Below are 16,351 nucleotides of genomic sequence, written 5' to 3'. Positions count from 1 at the left end.
GCTTGGGAGAGTAAAATACACCAATAAACAGACGCACGCATTCCCTGCTCACACCCAATTTACAATCTAGAGGCTGGAGAAGCCTGAAGGGAGATTAGCGGGACAGAAAGGACCTTATCCACTGCTCACCTCCCTGATTCAACACTACACTTTACGGTGAGAACTCAACTTGAATATCATCCCTAACGGAAATATGAGGAGGGATTTCAACTGGGGCGAGGACACAACTCGAATGGGCCAAGTGAGGTTGAACGGCAGATTCTTGGGCTTAATCTACTCAGAAAAAGGAGTGATTTAATCAGTGGTATTTACTGAGCGCTTACTATGAGCGCTTAGCTAGCTAACCAAAACCCACTTTCACTCTCAGGAAACACCTCTACTGATGGATGGGATTTCTGGGCAGGTTCACTAGTTGTGAGTCTCCCATTCCTCCAACTTTCTCCTGGGCTGTGGGGCCCGCTGTCTGTGGCAACATCCCTCTCCCCATTCCAATGTTCCAATTGGAAGGATGAGGACCCTTCCAGTAATAGCCCCACCTTCAGGGACATTAGGGAGAAATGCAAAAATCGATTTCTATGCCATCAAAGACCCACCAACCGAGGCAGGCCAGCTTGATACACTCCCGAAACCAGGTCTTTACAAAGAAATCACTTCTCATATAATAATAATAATAATGTTGGTATGTGTTAAGCACTTACTATGTGCAGAGCACTGTTCTAAGCGCTTGGGTACATACAGGGTAATCAGGTTGTCCCACGTGAGGCTCACAGTCTTAATCCCCACTTTACAGATGAGGTAACTGAGGCACAGAGAAGTGAAGTCACTTGCCCACAGTCACACAGCTGACAAGTGGCAGAGCCAGGATTCGAACCCATGACCTCTGACTCCCAAGCCCGGGCTCTTTCCACTGAGCCACGCTAATACAGGGCTTCCGGTTTTAAAATGTTCACCCACCGATCATTTAAAAATCAACACATATCTGCCATTTTTTCCCCTGTGAATGTATTTATTAGTGAAACGACCTGGAGGACAGCGTGGGCAAATTATCATGACAAGGGGACCCCAGGTCAGATTTTACTGAAGTGAGAGGGAAATTCCCTTTTGGGGGACAGTTTTTAACTCTGAGTGGTCTCAGAGGAGTTTGAGCCCAGCCATTAAGGCCAGCACAATCCCCAAATCAGATAAGAGAATTATTCATTCAAGCTGCAACATAAACCTTTAATTTTAATTTTAAGATTCAATTCTTGGGACAAACAGCAGTAGGAATAAGTGTATGCCTTTATGTTTCTTCATGCACAGAATCCTAGAAAATAGCCCGAATTCCCTTATTTCAAATGCAATCTGTTCAAATCCAAGCACTAGCCAGAGGGCTTGAAAGCAGAGAACTCGATGAAAAAAAAAGAAAAGAAAATGGGACCATTTTTATCATCACCCAAATCAACAAATCAATCCTGAATGTTCCCGGCTTGGCTCAGAAACAGGTTCTGTTCGACGCTTTCTTCTCAGAACGGTATTTTCACTTGCTCCATGTTTTCTTTCCCTATATTTGGGATGGAATATTTCCAGGTGAAATAATAGTATGATACCGGGGGATGAGGGGACCAAGCCTCTGGGGCCTCAGTTTCCCTCTCTGAAATATGAGATGTAAGCAATGGTAAACTGCAAAAAATAAAGCAGATGTTCAACATCGCTGATCTTAGAGGCATATAGTCTTTGGCCACTGACCAAACTGGAGGGATGTTCTTGGTCGTTGTAACTTTCTCATTGATCATGTCGCTCCCTCTCAAATGGCTCAGTGTCAGTGGAGAAAGCTTGAGGAATCTGAACTGGATGAGGAAGCTTCACCTGATGGGAAATGGATGGCAGCCTCACTGCAGAAGTCATGAAATAGCTGTCACACGGGAAGCGGCGGGGCTTAGTGGAAAGAGCACAGGTCTGGGAGTCAGAGGACGTGGGTTCTAATACCAGTCCCGCCATCCGTCTGCTGTGTGACCTTGAACGAGTCACAGCTACTTTGTGCCTCAGTGTCCTCATCTATAAAATGGGGATTAAGATTAGAAGCCCCATGCGAGAGAAAGACTGTGTCCAACCCGATTATCTTGTATCTACCCAGTGCTTAGAACAGTGCTCGCCACATAGTAAACGCTTAAATATCACAGTTATTATTATTATGTGCTTGTATCTTTAATTGTAAGCCCTCTGGCCATATGCTGTGTCATGATTTGGTGTTTGATTAATTGATGTCGGAGTGTACTGCAGTGCCCAATCAATGACATTTATTGAGTACTTACTACGTGCAGAGCATTGTACTAAGCACTTGGGAGAGTACACAGAAATAGCAGACACGTCCCCTGCCCGTAACGAGCTTAGAGAATCAAACGGAAACTCCTCACCATCAGCTTTAAAGCATTCAACGTCCCCTCTCACCTTACCTCTCTGCTCTCGTACAACCACCCAGCCCGGACGCTTCGCTCTTGATGCCAACAGACGCGCTGCAACTCGATCTCGTCTACCCCACCACCGACCTCTCCCCCACACCTTGACTCTGGTCTGGAATCCCTCTCTCTACTTATCCGACAACTGCTCTTCAAAGCCTTATTAAAAATCACATCTCCTCCAAGAGACCTTCCCTAAGCTCTCATTTTTTCATCGCCCATGCCCTTCCTCCCTTTATTCACCCCTCCCTCAGCCCCACAGCACTTCTGTACATATCTGTAATTTATTTCTATTCATTTCTAGACTGTAAGCTCACTGTGGGGAGGGAACGAGTCTACCAACTCCCTCATAGTACTCTCCCAAGCGCAGAGTATAACGCTCTGCTCATAACAAGTGCTCCATGAACGTGATCGACCGCCGCTTGGCTTAGTAATTAGCCCAAGAATGAAAATAATGACAGCTTTAAGTTCCTTCCCACCGCACATTCCAGCTAACCAAAGGAGCTGCTAGCTTATTACTTCACCTGCAGGTAGCAATTTTATTACCATTTTATACAAATTTATACTGGAGAGAATATTGTCGCACCGGCTACACTTATCTCCACTGAGATCCGATGAAAATCAGTACCTCCCCCCGCCAATAAAAATCGCAGCGCAATAAAATCTCTTGACCCAACTTCAATTATCCAGAAAACTCAGTTATTCAGGCATTTCCAAGGCCTGCCAGATTTGAATATGTGTAGTAGGCATATTTAGGTATCCTGATATAAAAGAGAAAGACACACTAGCTAATGTACGGGATAAGTGATCCTATTTTTGTGGTATTTAATGAATGCCTGAGAGCTAAGCACTGGACTGTGTGTTTGAGAAGGTATATTAGTAGCAAAACACATTCCTTGCGTCAATGAGTTTACTATTTAATGGAGGAGACTGACACAGATTATTTGCAGATAGAGAAAGCCAGAGGAAGATCGAGGGTAAAGTAAAAAAGAAGACAAGGTAGGATACTAGAGTATTGTAGTAATAACGTACATTACCTCAGACCTCTGAGAAGCAACGAAATGGACATAATATCTACAGCTTTTCAACTCCAAATAACCTGAGTGGAACTAAATCCTCCCTGTAGTCCTCATCCTGATCCTTTCTAGAGAATTCATTAAAAATACAACTGCCCAATTATTCAGAATATCCGTGTGCCCCCATTGGTCTGAGATCCTCTGGATCCTTGACTTTTAACTATCTGGAAGTTACAATAACTCATTCGATCGCTTAGTTTCTTGGAATAATGGACTTTGTAACCAATTCATATCATTCTATTAACCAATGATAGAAGATCCCAGGCACCCAAAATTAATGGCATGAGAGGAATTGGTTCCTCCTGCCAGGCATTTTTTATTGTATCATAGATCGTTACTTTATACAGCTCTCCATTTCCGCCTGGAGGGTCTCCTCGCAATCTCTTAGCCGTTCCTGCAAGTCTCTACCATGTGGAGAATGAAATCTCTTTAATATCCTGGACCCCAGGAGACGATTCCTCAAGAGATTATTATTATGGATCACTAGGCAAAGCCAGGGCCTGTTGATATAGGGGCCCAAAGATCAAATCTCATTTCTGCTCCTGACATATAGCATGCTAGTTGCTTTACATCTCTATGCCTGTATTCCCATCTTTAAATTACTGCAATTCCAGGGGTCTTGGGGTCTCTAGGGCGGTCGAGACCTACAGCTTCCCCTAGGGTGACCACTGATAGCCCTTACGTATGCTGGACAGCAGAAACGGGGACACGTATGACACCGGCAGCGTGAGACGCAGGGTGGCCTAGCGGAAAGAGCTCGGGCCTGGGAGCCAGAGCACCGGGGTTGTAATCCTGACTTTGCCGCCTGAATGGCGTGTGACCTTGGACAAGTCATTTAACTTCTCTGGGCCCCAGTTTCCTCATCTGTAAAAAGGGAATTAAGACTGCGAGTCCCATGTGGGACTGATTAGCTTGTGTCTACCCCAGCACCTAGTATGAACTTTGGCACATAGGAAGCGCTTAACGAATACCCACCGCAAAGAAACCCGGCATGTAGCATAATGCAAAAGCAGTTCACGTGACATTCTGTGGAACTCCGTTCAAGGGCACTCAACCCTAGGGCGGTTTCCTGGGGTGTCTCTGATACCCTCCCCACCCAACACGCTTATTCCAGAGTTGATGCATTCCTTCCCCAACGTCCCCACGGTGCTTAAAATAAAAATGCCAAAAAGGAAATGCATCCAATGCCATAACTGTACAAACAGGGGCAGTTCAGCAGAAAGCTGGACACGTGGCCACCCTCGTTTTCCTTCCCTTGGAGCTCAGGACCGCGTCCTGGTAAGAAGACCGGCCTCCAGTAGTGAAGAATTTGGACTAATAGGAAATCTGTTTGGTCAGGAGGTCATCAGCACTTAGTCAGTGCTCTGCACACGGTAAATGCTCAATAAATAGGACTGATTGATTGCGGCCTGTACTTCAGGTACTAGGTTATCTGGCTACTTAGAAGCAGCTTGACCTAGTGGAAAGAGTACAGGCCTGGGAGTCAGAGGACGCGAGTTCTAATCCCGGCTTCACTACTGACCTGCCGTGTGACCATGGGTCTCAGTTCCCTCATCTACAGAATAGGGATTCAATACCTATTCTATCTCTTGACTTAATAATAATTCTGATATTTGTTAAGCGCTTACTATGTGCTGAGCACTGTTCAGGGGAAGATACAGGGTAATCAGATTGTCCCACGCTGGGCTCACTTTTTTTAATCCCCATTTTTACAGATGAGGTCACTGAGACACAGAGAAGTGAATTGACTTGCCCAAGGTCACACAGCAGACAAGTGGCGGGGCCGGCATTAGAACCCACGACCTCTGACTCCCAAGCCCGGGCTCTTTCCACTAGGCCACGCTGCTTCTCTACCACGATTTCTGCATTCTGCGGTGCGAGAGATGGTTTCATAAATCACGACCGCCTTCCAGCAGAGCTCACTTTCTGCTGCAGTCGGGTACTCTTCTACTGGTTTGGAGGTACGACGTCCGCAAGACTGAGGGAGAGCTCCGCTTCTGCGAGATTCTCAAAAGGAAAGGGAGCTCCAGTAGTCAGCTCTCTTAATTCAAGCAGGACGATGTCAAGTCTCAGAATTCTCGTCAGATGGGGAAAGCACTTTACCTAAGAACCACTAAAAAATGAAATTCATTTCATTTCGGGAGCTCTCCTTATATAACCACTCAGGCTGACAAGCAGCGACAGAGAAGGGAGCCGTAGGTTGGGCTCATTTAAGACATTTCACTTCGAAAACAACCCCCGTGACCTTTTCTCTGAGGCCAGGGACTAGACAATGCCACTCGTGAGGATAAGCCGACTTCAGATTTCAGTTCTGAAAGTTTTTTGGCAGAGCCTATCCGTATTATTTATTCAGCCGCTCTCTCACCGCACTTCACGGACTTTTGGAGGCAACTCTAACTGCTAAACATTCATCACTCTAGCAGGCCTTGTTGCTTCTGAAACCAGGTGACAGATTTAGGGTCCTTGGGGTGCTTTCAAACCAAAAAAAAAAACTAAAAGAAATAAGAAGTGATGCCTGAAGAAGGCCACCTTTCAGGGATATACAGAAAATATGTAGCATCATTTATTTATTCAGTCATATGTACTGAGCAGTACCTGTGTGCAGAACACTGTACTTAGTGCTTATTTATGGTTTCACGGTGTCCTGCTGATTCTTTTGCACTGCGATGCTGAATGAATACTGAGAATTTGACGGTTCACGGGCACATAAAACCGGAAATTATTTCACTGATTTTGGGAAAGGACACACTTCAGCTAGACCAGAAAGCTCCTTTAGCGATGCAGCGTGACCTAGGGGATAGAGCACAGGCCTGGGAGTCAGGAGGACTTGGGTTCTAATTCGGGCTCTGCTACTTGCCTGTTATGGGACCTTGGACAAGTCGCTTAACTTCTCCATGCCTCGGTTATCTCATCTGTAAAATGGGGATTAAGACCGTGAGCCCCAAGTGGGACTTGGACTGTGTCCAACCTGATTAGCTTGAATCTTCCCCAGCACTTAGTACAGTGGCTGGCACAGAGCACTTAAATACCATACGAAAAAGATTCCCTGGGTCATATCTCCTGCTTATCTCAGTTATATATCCTGTAGTTGCTACGTTACTGGTTTGGTAACTGTTCTAATACTTATTTCCACCACTACCCTCAAAACACGGAAACATTTCAAGCGGACAAATATTCCAGAAAAATAAATCCTGAGGCTACCAGTTAAAGCACTTAGGTAATTGAGAAAACACTATCCTGGAGCTGTTCCTTACCTTTCAGGAAACTCAGTTACTGGAAATCACTGTCCCGAATCCAGCGAAGCGTTAGAAACCGGCTCCGGCATACAGGGCAGCCAAGTATCTGATGGTGAGACAAAGGGAAGGATGGGTTAAAAATATATTCCTGCCTTATCTCTACCTCCTGCCTGGCTCCACTTCACCTGCTCTGAGCCATAAGGGGAGCAACTGTTAACTATTTTGGTTTCAAGGGGAAAACTAAAGTTGGCCAGTGCTCTTGGCTTGAAACAGCTGCCTCTTGAAATAGTTGGTGTTTCCTACAACTCAGGACTCATTTCCCCCTCTTCCCTCTCCCTCTGCATTTGGATCTGTACCTATTAAGCACTTGATATTCACTCCACTCTCAGCACTTATGTACGTATCTGTAATTTATTTTAATGTCTGTCTCCCTTTCTAGACTGCAAGCTCCTCTTGGGCAGAAACATGTCTACCAACTCTGTTATACTGTACTCTCCCAAGTGCTTAGTACAGTGCTCTGCTCGCAGCAAATGCTCAATAAATACCATGGATTGATTGATTCGTTTTTTGGGGGGAAAATAATAATAATAATGTTGCTATTTGTTAAGCACTTACTATGTGCAGAGCACTGTTCTAAGCGCTGGGGTAGATACAGGGTCATCAGGTTGTCCCACGTGAGGCTCACAGTCTTAATCCCCATTTTACAGATGAGGGAACTGAGGCACAGAGAAGTGAAGTGACTTGCCCACAGTCAACCAGCTGACAAGTGGCGGAGCCAGGATTCGAACCCATGACCTTTGACTCCCAAGCCCGGGCTCTTTCCACTGAGCCACGCTGAAAAAAAAGCATAAGATATGGGAATCACATGCCTCTCTCTCTACGTGAGTCCTGGCTTTTCCCCTTTTTGGAAGGGGGCTAAGGTCACGCTATAGGTAATGGGTGGGAAGTTCTAAGGGGCGGGATTTTCCATAGAGGAATCACTTCAAAAAAACAAATATATTTTGAGGATCCATAGGAGACTGAAGGAGCTAGAAAAACACAGGACCCAAGAGTAATAACAAAGTGAGGCCGGGTAATGACTGCCAAGAGTTAGGTATGGCTTCTTGTGGATTCTATAGAACTCATTATCTCCAGCAGAACAAGGGACATTAATCCTAGAACGAGATTGGTTCAGCTGTAATTCTTCTGATATTAACACCCTGTGGCTAGCACCGTAACCACCTACCATCTTGGTCTACCCCTGCCCTCCCTCTCTCTCCCACCCACCTCCTAATCTCTCTATCCACCCACACACTTCTAAATACCTATGATTACCCTCTCTTTAAAATACTAAATCGAGCTCTCTTCCCCATCTTTCCATTCTTCCTCATCTGTAGGCTCCTTATTTTCTTTCTCTTCTATTCATTTAGAAATGGGTCCTTCAAAATCCTTTTCCCTGGCCTGTTTTTGTAGATAATCAATCAGTGGTATTTTCTGAGCAATTAAAGAATGCAGAACACTGTACTAAGGGCTTGGGAGAGTACACAACAACGGGGTTGGTAGCCATGATTTTATTTAACATATCTAAATACATATATTATATATCTATATGTGCACGTATTAGGCTATTAGGGTGAGCAGGAGAGTTGAGAGGAGAAAAGGGAGAAGAGGAAAAACTGGCCAACAAAAATAGGGTTTACTGGTTGTTAGCACCTACTACGTGCAGAGAACTGCATTCAGAGCTTGGGAGAGTACAAGAGAATTAGTAGATGTGTCTCCCTCTCTCAAGGAGCTGACAAACAGGGGAAATAGTATGATTAAGGTATTTGTTAAACACTTCCTATGTCACAAGTCCTGCCCTAAGTGCTGGGGTAAATACAAGTTTAATCAGGTCAGGCATAGACCTTGTCTCAACTGGGCCTCACATTCCAAGGAAGAGGGAAAACAGAGGCTAAAATTACAGATAAGAGGAAGTGCTAGAGCATATAAGTAGAGATAAGCACATAAACGTTACGGGAGGCTGGGCGGGCCTAATGGTTTAGTCGGTGTGAAAGTCCAGATGTGATAGTTAGGGGGATATAAAGTAGGGAGATGAGAAATTAATCAGAGAAGGCTTCCTGGTGGTGACGTGATATCAGAAAGACTTTGAAGATAGAGAGAGCAAAGGCCCAACAGATTTGAAGGGGAAGGGCCCTCCAAGCAGGAGGGAGGCGTGAGCAAGAGGTTGGCAGCGGGAGAGACGAGAACAAGGTGTCTTACCAAAGAGCAAATACAACCTTACTCCAGGGAAATACGAGAGACATTACAAATCTCCCTGCCCGCCTAGCATATTAGAACACTTTCGAGGGGATATAACCGCAGTCACTATTATCAGTATAATAAAGTTTTACAAGCACTAACTGTGCTAGGTTCTTGTGTCCGCAGTAGCTGGATGCACAGTTATCGATCCAACCTGCTTAAGGTATACCAAAATTCCTTCTCTCCTTTTCCTTGGGGAGAATAGCTACTCCCACTAGAAAGTTTTTTATTTTTTTCAAATCCTCTAAATTTTCTTCCCATCTGGACTGTGTTAGAGAGGCTAAGACTGGAAGCTCAGCGAGCTGAGTTTTATTTCTAGATACATCACTGATTCTGCATTTGACTTTGGTTCTTTCACCTCCTTCTGGTCTTGTTTTCACAGCCAACCCCAGCTTTTGGGGAATGACTATGGAGAGAAAGCGGGAGTAATTGCCCTGCTGAGACGTCACCTACCCATATCCAGGATATTATGTTGAAAAGCCAGCTGGATAATCATGGCACTTGCAATTAACTGGGACCAGTGTCGTCACTTAACTTGTCTGTGCCTCAGTTACCTCATCTGTAAAATGGGGACTAAGACTGTGAGCCTCCTGTGGGACAACCTGATTACCCTCTATCTACCCCGGATCTTAGAACAGTGCTCTACACATAGTAAGTGCTTAACAAATACCAACATTATTCTTACTTCCAGAGCGATGTTTGCACTGGTTAATTCAGGTCTGTGTACTTAACTGAGGTCTACAATTAAGCCTGGGTATCCCACTTTATAAAGGTGATAGTGGTGCTAAAAAAAACTTCAGTGCTAAGGCCCCCAGAATGAACCCATTCAAAAATCTGGTAAATTGAGATCTTGGAGACAGGAAAACTGGGACGTCTCATCTGGAAAACCCAGCCTTTCTGTCTTGATCTTTAAAAGAGAGAGAATCGGAGGAGCTCTCAGATGATGCTGGCCAAAGACTGTAGAAGTGGTCTTCTGTGTATGAAGTAGAATAAGCCTCCACTTCTACTGCAAACATCAAACTTTAAAACAAACAAAAACCTGAAGATCTGGCACTCTCACTATGCATTTTCCTCATTTTCTTTTCCATAACGGCTGATGCTAAATTGTCAGCTAACTCGAAGGGGGATGCTCTACGGAGTGTACGGATTATACATGGGCATGTTTCTTAAATTTCTTTTGAGAAGGGTATGCTCTAGGTGTGATATGAACGCATTTAGATTATTCATTTCGCTTCACAACTCCCAGTTCTATTTCTCGGAGACAACCTAAACAATGTTTTTTCCTGCTGCCTGCTTACACCTTTTGTGATCTCCATAGGAGTCCCTAGATTCCCTCTTAGTCATCATTTAGCCAAGTGGCATTTATTCAGCTCTTTTAATCTTTCCTCATAAATCAGCGCTTCCTCCTCCTCCATCTCTCTCTAGCTCTTCCCTCCGCTCTGCTCCCATTTGTCTCTATCTGGCTGGTAACGAGGAGTTCAGAACTCGGCCCGGCGTTCCAGGTGTGCTCTCGGCAGACTCATACATTACTCCAAGTGTTGCTTAGCAGAGTCATTTCCATTTCCTCCTGGGTGCAACTTTTCAAGCAAGGCAGAGAGAGTGCAGAGGAGGACAACCAAAATATTACCAAGGCCTGAAAAATAAGAGCTACGAGGAAAGATTACGTGTTCCCGGGGGGAGACCTTAGGGTTGTCAGCGTGAAGAGCTACTCTAAAGAGGGCTGGGGCCAATTCTCCCGGACACTGTCAGAGGGGGCAGGGGGAGCAAGGGGTTTACACTTAAGCGGGAAAAATTAACCTTACGTCCCATTAAAAACTTGCCCCTGGGCTTGATCCTTTCTGAAAGTTAAATTTTCTCCCGCTGCAAGGAAATCGATACGGGGCAGGAGAGGCTGGCCCACGTTTGCGATGCATGTTGGACAGCCAAGTTCCCCTTCGGTGGAGCAGAAACGACTCCTGTCTGTACAAATTCATTCATTCAATAGTATTTATTGAGCGCTTACTATGTTCAGAGCACTGTACTAAGCTCTTGGAATGTACAATTCGGCAACAGATAGAGACGATCCCTGCCCACTGACGGGCTCACGGTCTAACTGCAACCCCGGAGAAACAGAAGAATGGAAACCGACATTCACGTTTTGCAAGTCGGTCCATCTAGGTTCTTTGAGGAAGTTGAGCACTGGTGAACTAAGAAGGACAGGTCATGAGGTCTGAGGGGCCGGTCTGTGGTCTGATGACCCTTGATACCACCAGGGACGGGATGGAGAGCTTCCAGAAGAAGAGGAAGCAGCTTGGCCTAGTGGATAAAGCACGGGCCTGGGAGTCAGAGGACCTGGGTTCTAATCCTGGCTCCACCACTTGTCAGCTAAGTGACCTCGAGCAAGCCACTTAACTTCTCTGCGCCTCAGATTCCTCATCTGCAAAATGAAGAGTCAATATCTTTCCTTCACCCTATTTGATTGAGTCCCACCTGATTAACCTGTATCTCCCCCACAGCTTAGAGCGGTGCTGACAAACAGTAAGCACTTAATAAATACCATTTAAAAAATAAAAAGCAGGAAGTTTGGCCCACTACGAGGCTCCTGAAGGGATGGGACAAACGTAAAGCTCAGTGAGTCGAGCAGTTGGTTGCCACGGCTTTCTCTTCCCTCTCCACAAAAGTGCTGGCCGAACGACAAGCCATTAGGCAAATTTCGCCTTTTGGGAGGATCGGATTCAAAGCAGATCTTTGGTGGAATTTTACAAACACTGGATCTCCCTTTTTACTAGCTGGTCAAAGACCCATATCTGAGCTTTACTATTAGCTATAACAACAATTATTGTTATTAGGGTATTTGTTAAACACTTACTATGTATTAAGGACCGGGGAATACACAAGATAATGAGGTCGGCTAGAGTTCCTGTACAACATGGATCTCATACGATAGAAGACCTGAAATTCCTTTTGCTGAAATCCCGACTCTGCCCCTTGTCAGCTGTGTGACTTTGGGCAAGTCATTTCACTTCTCTGTGCCTCAATTCCCTCATCTGTAAAATGGGGAAGACTGTGAGCCTCACTTGGGACAACCTCATTCCCCTGAATCTACCCCAGCGCTTAGAACAGTGCTCTGCACCTAGTAAGTGCTTAACAAATACCAACGTTAATTATTATTAATTAGAAGGGCATTATGACACGGTCATTCCTGGAGTTACTCTTCACAATGTCAGAGATGGAGAGAGAAATCCTGCCTGGATGAAAAGGGAGGGGCTGGGGGTCTTTATGGAAGTGGCCTCAATATTCCTTATAACAATCTCACTGCTGCTCTTTCTTCACAACAGGAATAACAAAAAAGACAGGGAGGCTAAACCAGGGAGAGAATCCCATCTCCGGACACAATCTCACAATTTGGACCTCTGCTATCATCTAGGCACTTGGACCTTGGACCTTTGGTGTTTGCCCCACCCTCGGCCTCACAGCGCTTTTGTACAGAGCTATAAATCATTAAAATATAAATTATTTTATTTTTTTTTATCGACATCCGTCTCCCCCTCTAGACTGGAAGCTCATTGTGGGCAGGGGATGTTTCTACCAATTCTGTTGCGTTGAATTTTCCCAAGTACTTTGTACGGAGCTCCGTACGCAGTAAGCCCTCGATAAATACCACTGATCGACTGATCATATAGGACGGGGACGGGGAGAAGAATTTGGAAGAGTGCAGTCAGTCTAAACTGAGCCTTTAGCAAAGTGAGAGAAGGATTCAGAACCGTGCTTTGATTTGCCTCTCAGAGGGAGGAAGTTACAAATACTCCAGGAATCATTTCTCCCTCTCGATGTAATATTAGCGCTCAACTGCCATTAACATTAATGGGAGTAATGAGCCTGCAGTAAAAGGGAAATAGACCCCCTAGTGCTTAATGAACCGAAAATAAGACACTTCCTTTTATCTTAGATATGTAGCGAGGAAATCTGAATAATGATATTCATTTGTGGAGCATAAGCTCTTTCCATCCACTTGGTATTGTCTCAGAGGCTCCCATGGAACTAACTAAACGCACTCTGACCAGCATGATTCCTTCTTAGGATAAGATACTTAAAATGCTGAGCTGCTGAATCCGTGGGTCAGCGGGGCAGATGCTAGATAATGGAACTGTTGCGACATTCTTCATTCCTTCAATCCTATTTATTGAGCACTTACTGGGTGCAAAGCACTGTACTAAGCACTTGAGAGAGTACATTACAACAACAGACACTTTCCCCGCCCACAGCGAACTCACAGTCTGGGGAGACAGATGTTAACATAAATGAATAGAAAAATAAAGAAATTACAGATCTAAAGAGATGGATAGATAGATAGATAGATAGATAGATAGATAGATAGATAGATAGATAGATAGATAGATAGATAGATAGATGCTGAGGGGATGGGAGGGAGGATGAATGAAGGAGCAAGTAAGAACAACACAGAAGGGAGTGGGAGAAGAGGAGAGGAGGGCTTAGGGAAGGCATTCTGAACAAGTTTTATCATCACCCATGGGATTTAATAATGTTGTATTTGTTAGGCGCTTCCTAGGTGCAGAGCACTGTTCTAAGCGCTGGGGTAGACACAGGGGAATCAGGTTGTCCCACGTGGGGCTCACAGTCTTCATCCCCATTTTACAGATGAGGGAACTGAGCCTTCCTGAACTTCTCTGTGCCTCAGTTCCCTCATCTGTAAAATGGGGATGAAGACTGTGAGCCCCACGTGGGACAACCTGATTCCCCTGTGTCTACCCCAGCGCTTAGAACAGTGCTCTGCACCTAGTAAGCGCTTAACAAATACCAACATTATTATTAACTGAGGCCCAGAGAAGTTAATTGACTTGCCCACAGTCACACAGCTGACAAGTGGCAGAGCTGGGATTCAAACTCATGACCTCTGACTCCAAATCCCATGCTCTTTCCACTGAGCCACGCTGCTTCTCTGTGAATTCAGCGACCTAGAAACTTTAAGCCTAATACGAAACCGAGATCGGTCTGGAAGGAATCACTTAAAAGTGTCCCAACGTGGTGACGGGAAATAGGACGAATCTTCCTCAACTTTGCGATTCATTCAGTCGTATTTACTGAGCGCTTACGGCGTGCAGAGCACTGTACTGAGCGCTTGGAGATGCTGTTTTACCAATCTGGGTCTGAAAGACGTTCTAATAATAATAATAATGTCGGTATTTGTTAAGCGCTTACTATGTGCAGAGCACCGTTCTAAGCGCTGGGGGAGATCCAAGGTCATCAGGTTGTCCCACGTGGGGCTCACAGTCTTCATCCCCATTTTACAGATGAGGGAACTGAGGCACCAACAAGTGAAGCGACTTGCCCAAAGTCACACAGCTGACAGGCGGAGGAGCCGGGAGTAGAAGATCTGACCTATTCCACGAATTAGTATCTGTCTACAAGGGCAGCGGTTAACACCCATGTACCAATCATCCATTAAAGTCTTTCGGATGCACAGACAGAAGCTCTTACCATCTGCTCGCTCCCTCTTCTTCTTGCGGGCGCAGCTATTACTGCCAGTCAGCCATATGTGTGGACCAGGGATCAGTGAAGAGGCAAGAGTAGAGAGAGGGCACAAACACCATCCCAACCTACTTTCGGGAGGCTGGATGCGACTTTCAGCAGCTAAAACAAATGAAAGGAAAAGGAATTTGCAACAGCTGCACACTATTGAGAACCAGATCACGTCCCCAGGAAAATCCGGAGAACCATTCTGCCCGGGAACAATCCTGACGGGCCGGTAGATATTTTTCCGGTTCATTTTCAATCAAGATGTAAGTAGGAAAATGAGATTTTCCCAACTAATGCACTCTTCCAGCCTTCCTTCTCACTGCCCACAGACTTGTTTGTTTCACAGACCATTTCAACTGGCCGTTTTGAAACCTCACTTGATATTCTGCCGCATTCTCTTGTATACCCACCTCCCAATCGTCGAATCATTTTTACAGAGGTCTTGGGAGGGAGATGGATGAAAACGAAATGGATAATAAGGTTAGAGTGGGAAGTGATGATAATGTTGGTATTTGTTAAGCGCTCACTATGTGCCGAGCACTGTTCTAAGGGCTGGGGGAGATAGAGGGTCATCAGGTTGTCCCACGTGAGGCTCACAGTTAATCCCCATTTTACAGATGAGGTAACTGAGGCACAGAGAAGTGAAGCGACTTGCCCACACTCACACAGCTGACAAATGGCAAAGCCGGGATTCGAACTCATGAACTCTGACTCCGAAGCCCGGGCTCTTTCCACTAAGGCGTGATGATGGGAATATTTGCTGGTATTTGTTAAGCGCTTACTAGGTGCAGAGCACTGCTCTAAGCATTGGGGGAGATACAGGGTAACCAGGTTGTCCCACGTGAGGCTCACAGTTAATCCCCATTTTACAGATGAGGTCACTGAGGCCCAGAGAAGTGAGGTGACTTCTGACAGCTGACAAGTGGCAGAGCCTGTAAGTGCAAAGACCGTGAGCCCGTCAATGGGCAGGGACGGTCTCTACCTGTGGCCGAATTGTCCATTCCAAGCGCTTAGTCCCGTGCTCTGCCCAAAGGAAGCGCTCAATCAATACGATTGAATGAATGAATGAATCCCGGCTCTGCCACTTGTCAGCTGTGTGACTGTGGGCAAGTCACTAGACTTCTCTGGGCCTCAGTGACCTCCTCTGTAAAATGGGCGTTTAGACTGTGAGCCTCACGTGGGACAACCTGATGCCCCTGCCTCTCCCCTAGCGCTTAGAACAGTGCTTTGCACATAGTAAGCGCTTAACAAATACCAACATCATTATTATTAAAATGGGGATAAAGACTGTGAGCCCCACGTGGGACAACCTGATGCCCCTGTATCTCCCCCAGCGCTTAGAACGGTGCTCTGCCCATAGTAAGCGCTTAACAGATACTAACATTATTATTATTATTATTATTAAAATGGGGATAAAGACTGTGAGCCCCACGTGGGACAACCTGATGCCCCTGTATCTCCCCCAGCGCTTAGAACAGTGCTCTGCACACAGTAAGCGCTTAACGGATACCAACATCATTATTATTATTATTACAATGGGGATAAAGACTTCGAGCCCCACGTGGGACCGCCTGATGCCCCTGCCTCTCCCCCAGCGCTCAGAACAGTGCTCTGCACAAAGTAGGCGCTTACCAGACCCCAACCTTGTGGTCGTTGAATGAATGAAGGCGCTGGGCAAGGCCAGAACTCCAAATCCCAGCAGGCTCAGCGGCGGCGGGGCGCGCAAAGCAGGCCGGGCGTCCGCCCCCTCCCCGCGCGGATCCGCGGAGCCGTTGGCGCCCGGCGGCCGCGGTGCAGGCTGGGACTTGTA

General features: G+C 45.9%; 1 long non-coding RNA gene across 2 annotated transcripts; it reads right to left on the bottom strand.

The window, feature by feature from the left end:
- Positions 1-1,197: 1,197 nt before the first annotated feature.
- On the bottom strand, positions 1,198-16,325 carry LOC103171000. 2 transcript variants are annotated; one of them, XR_486526.3, is made up of 4 exons: positions 16,174-16,325; positions 14,503-14,655; positions 6,766-6,853; positions 1,198-1,540 (listed from the first exon to the last, which is right to left on the bottom strand). It is a non-coding gene; the product is annotated as an uncharacterized LOC103171000 (long non-coding RNA). The 2 variants fall into 2 exon arrangements; XR_005660481.1 differs by lacking the exon at positions 16,174-16,325 and adding an exon at positions 14,952-14,986.
- Between the last annotated feature and the right edge of the window lie 26 nt (positions 16,326-16,351).

This window comes from Ornithorhynchus anatinus, chromosome 10 (assembly GCF_004115215.2).
Source record: "Ornithorhynchus anatinus isolate Pmale09 chromosome 10, mOrnAna1.pri.v4, whole genome shotgun sequence".
NCBI lineage: Eukaryota > Metazoa > Chordata > Mammalia > Monotremata > Ornithorhynchidae > Ornithorhynchus > Ornithorhynchus anatinus.
The sequence above is the reverse complement of the archived record's forward strand: the minus strand, read 5'-3'. Positions and strand labels throughout refer to the sequence as shown.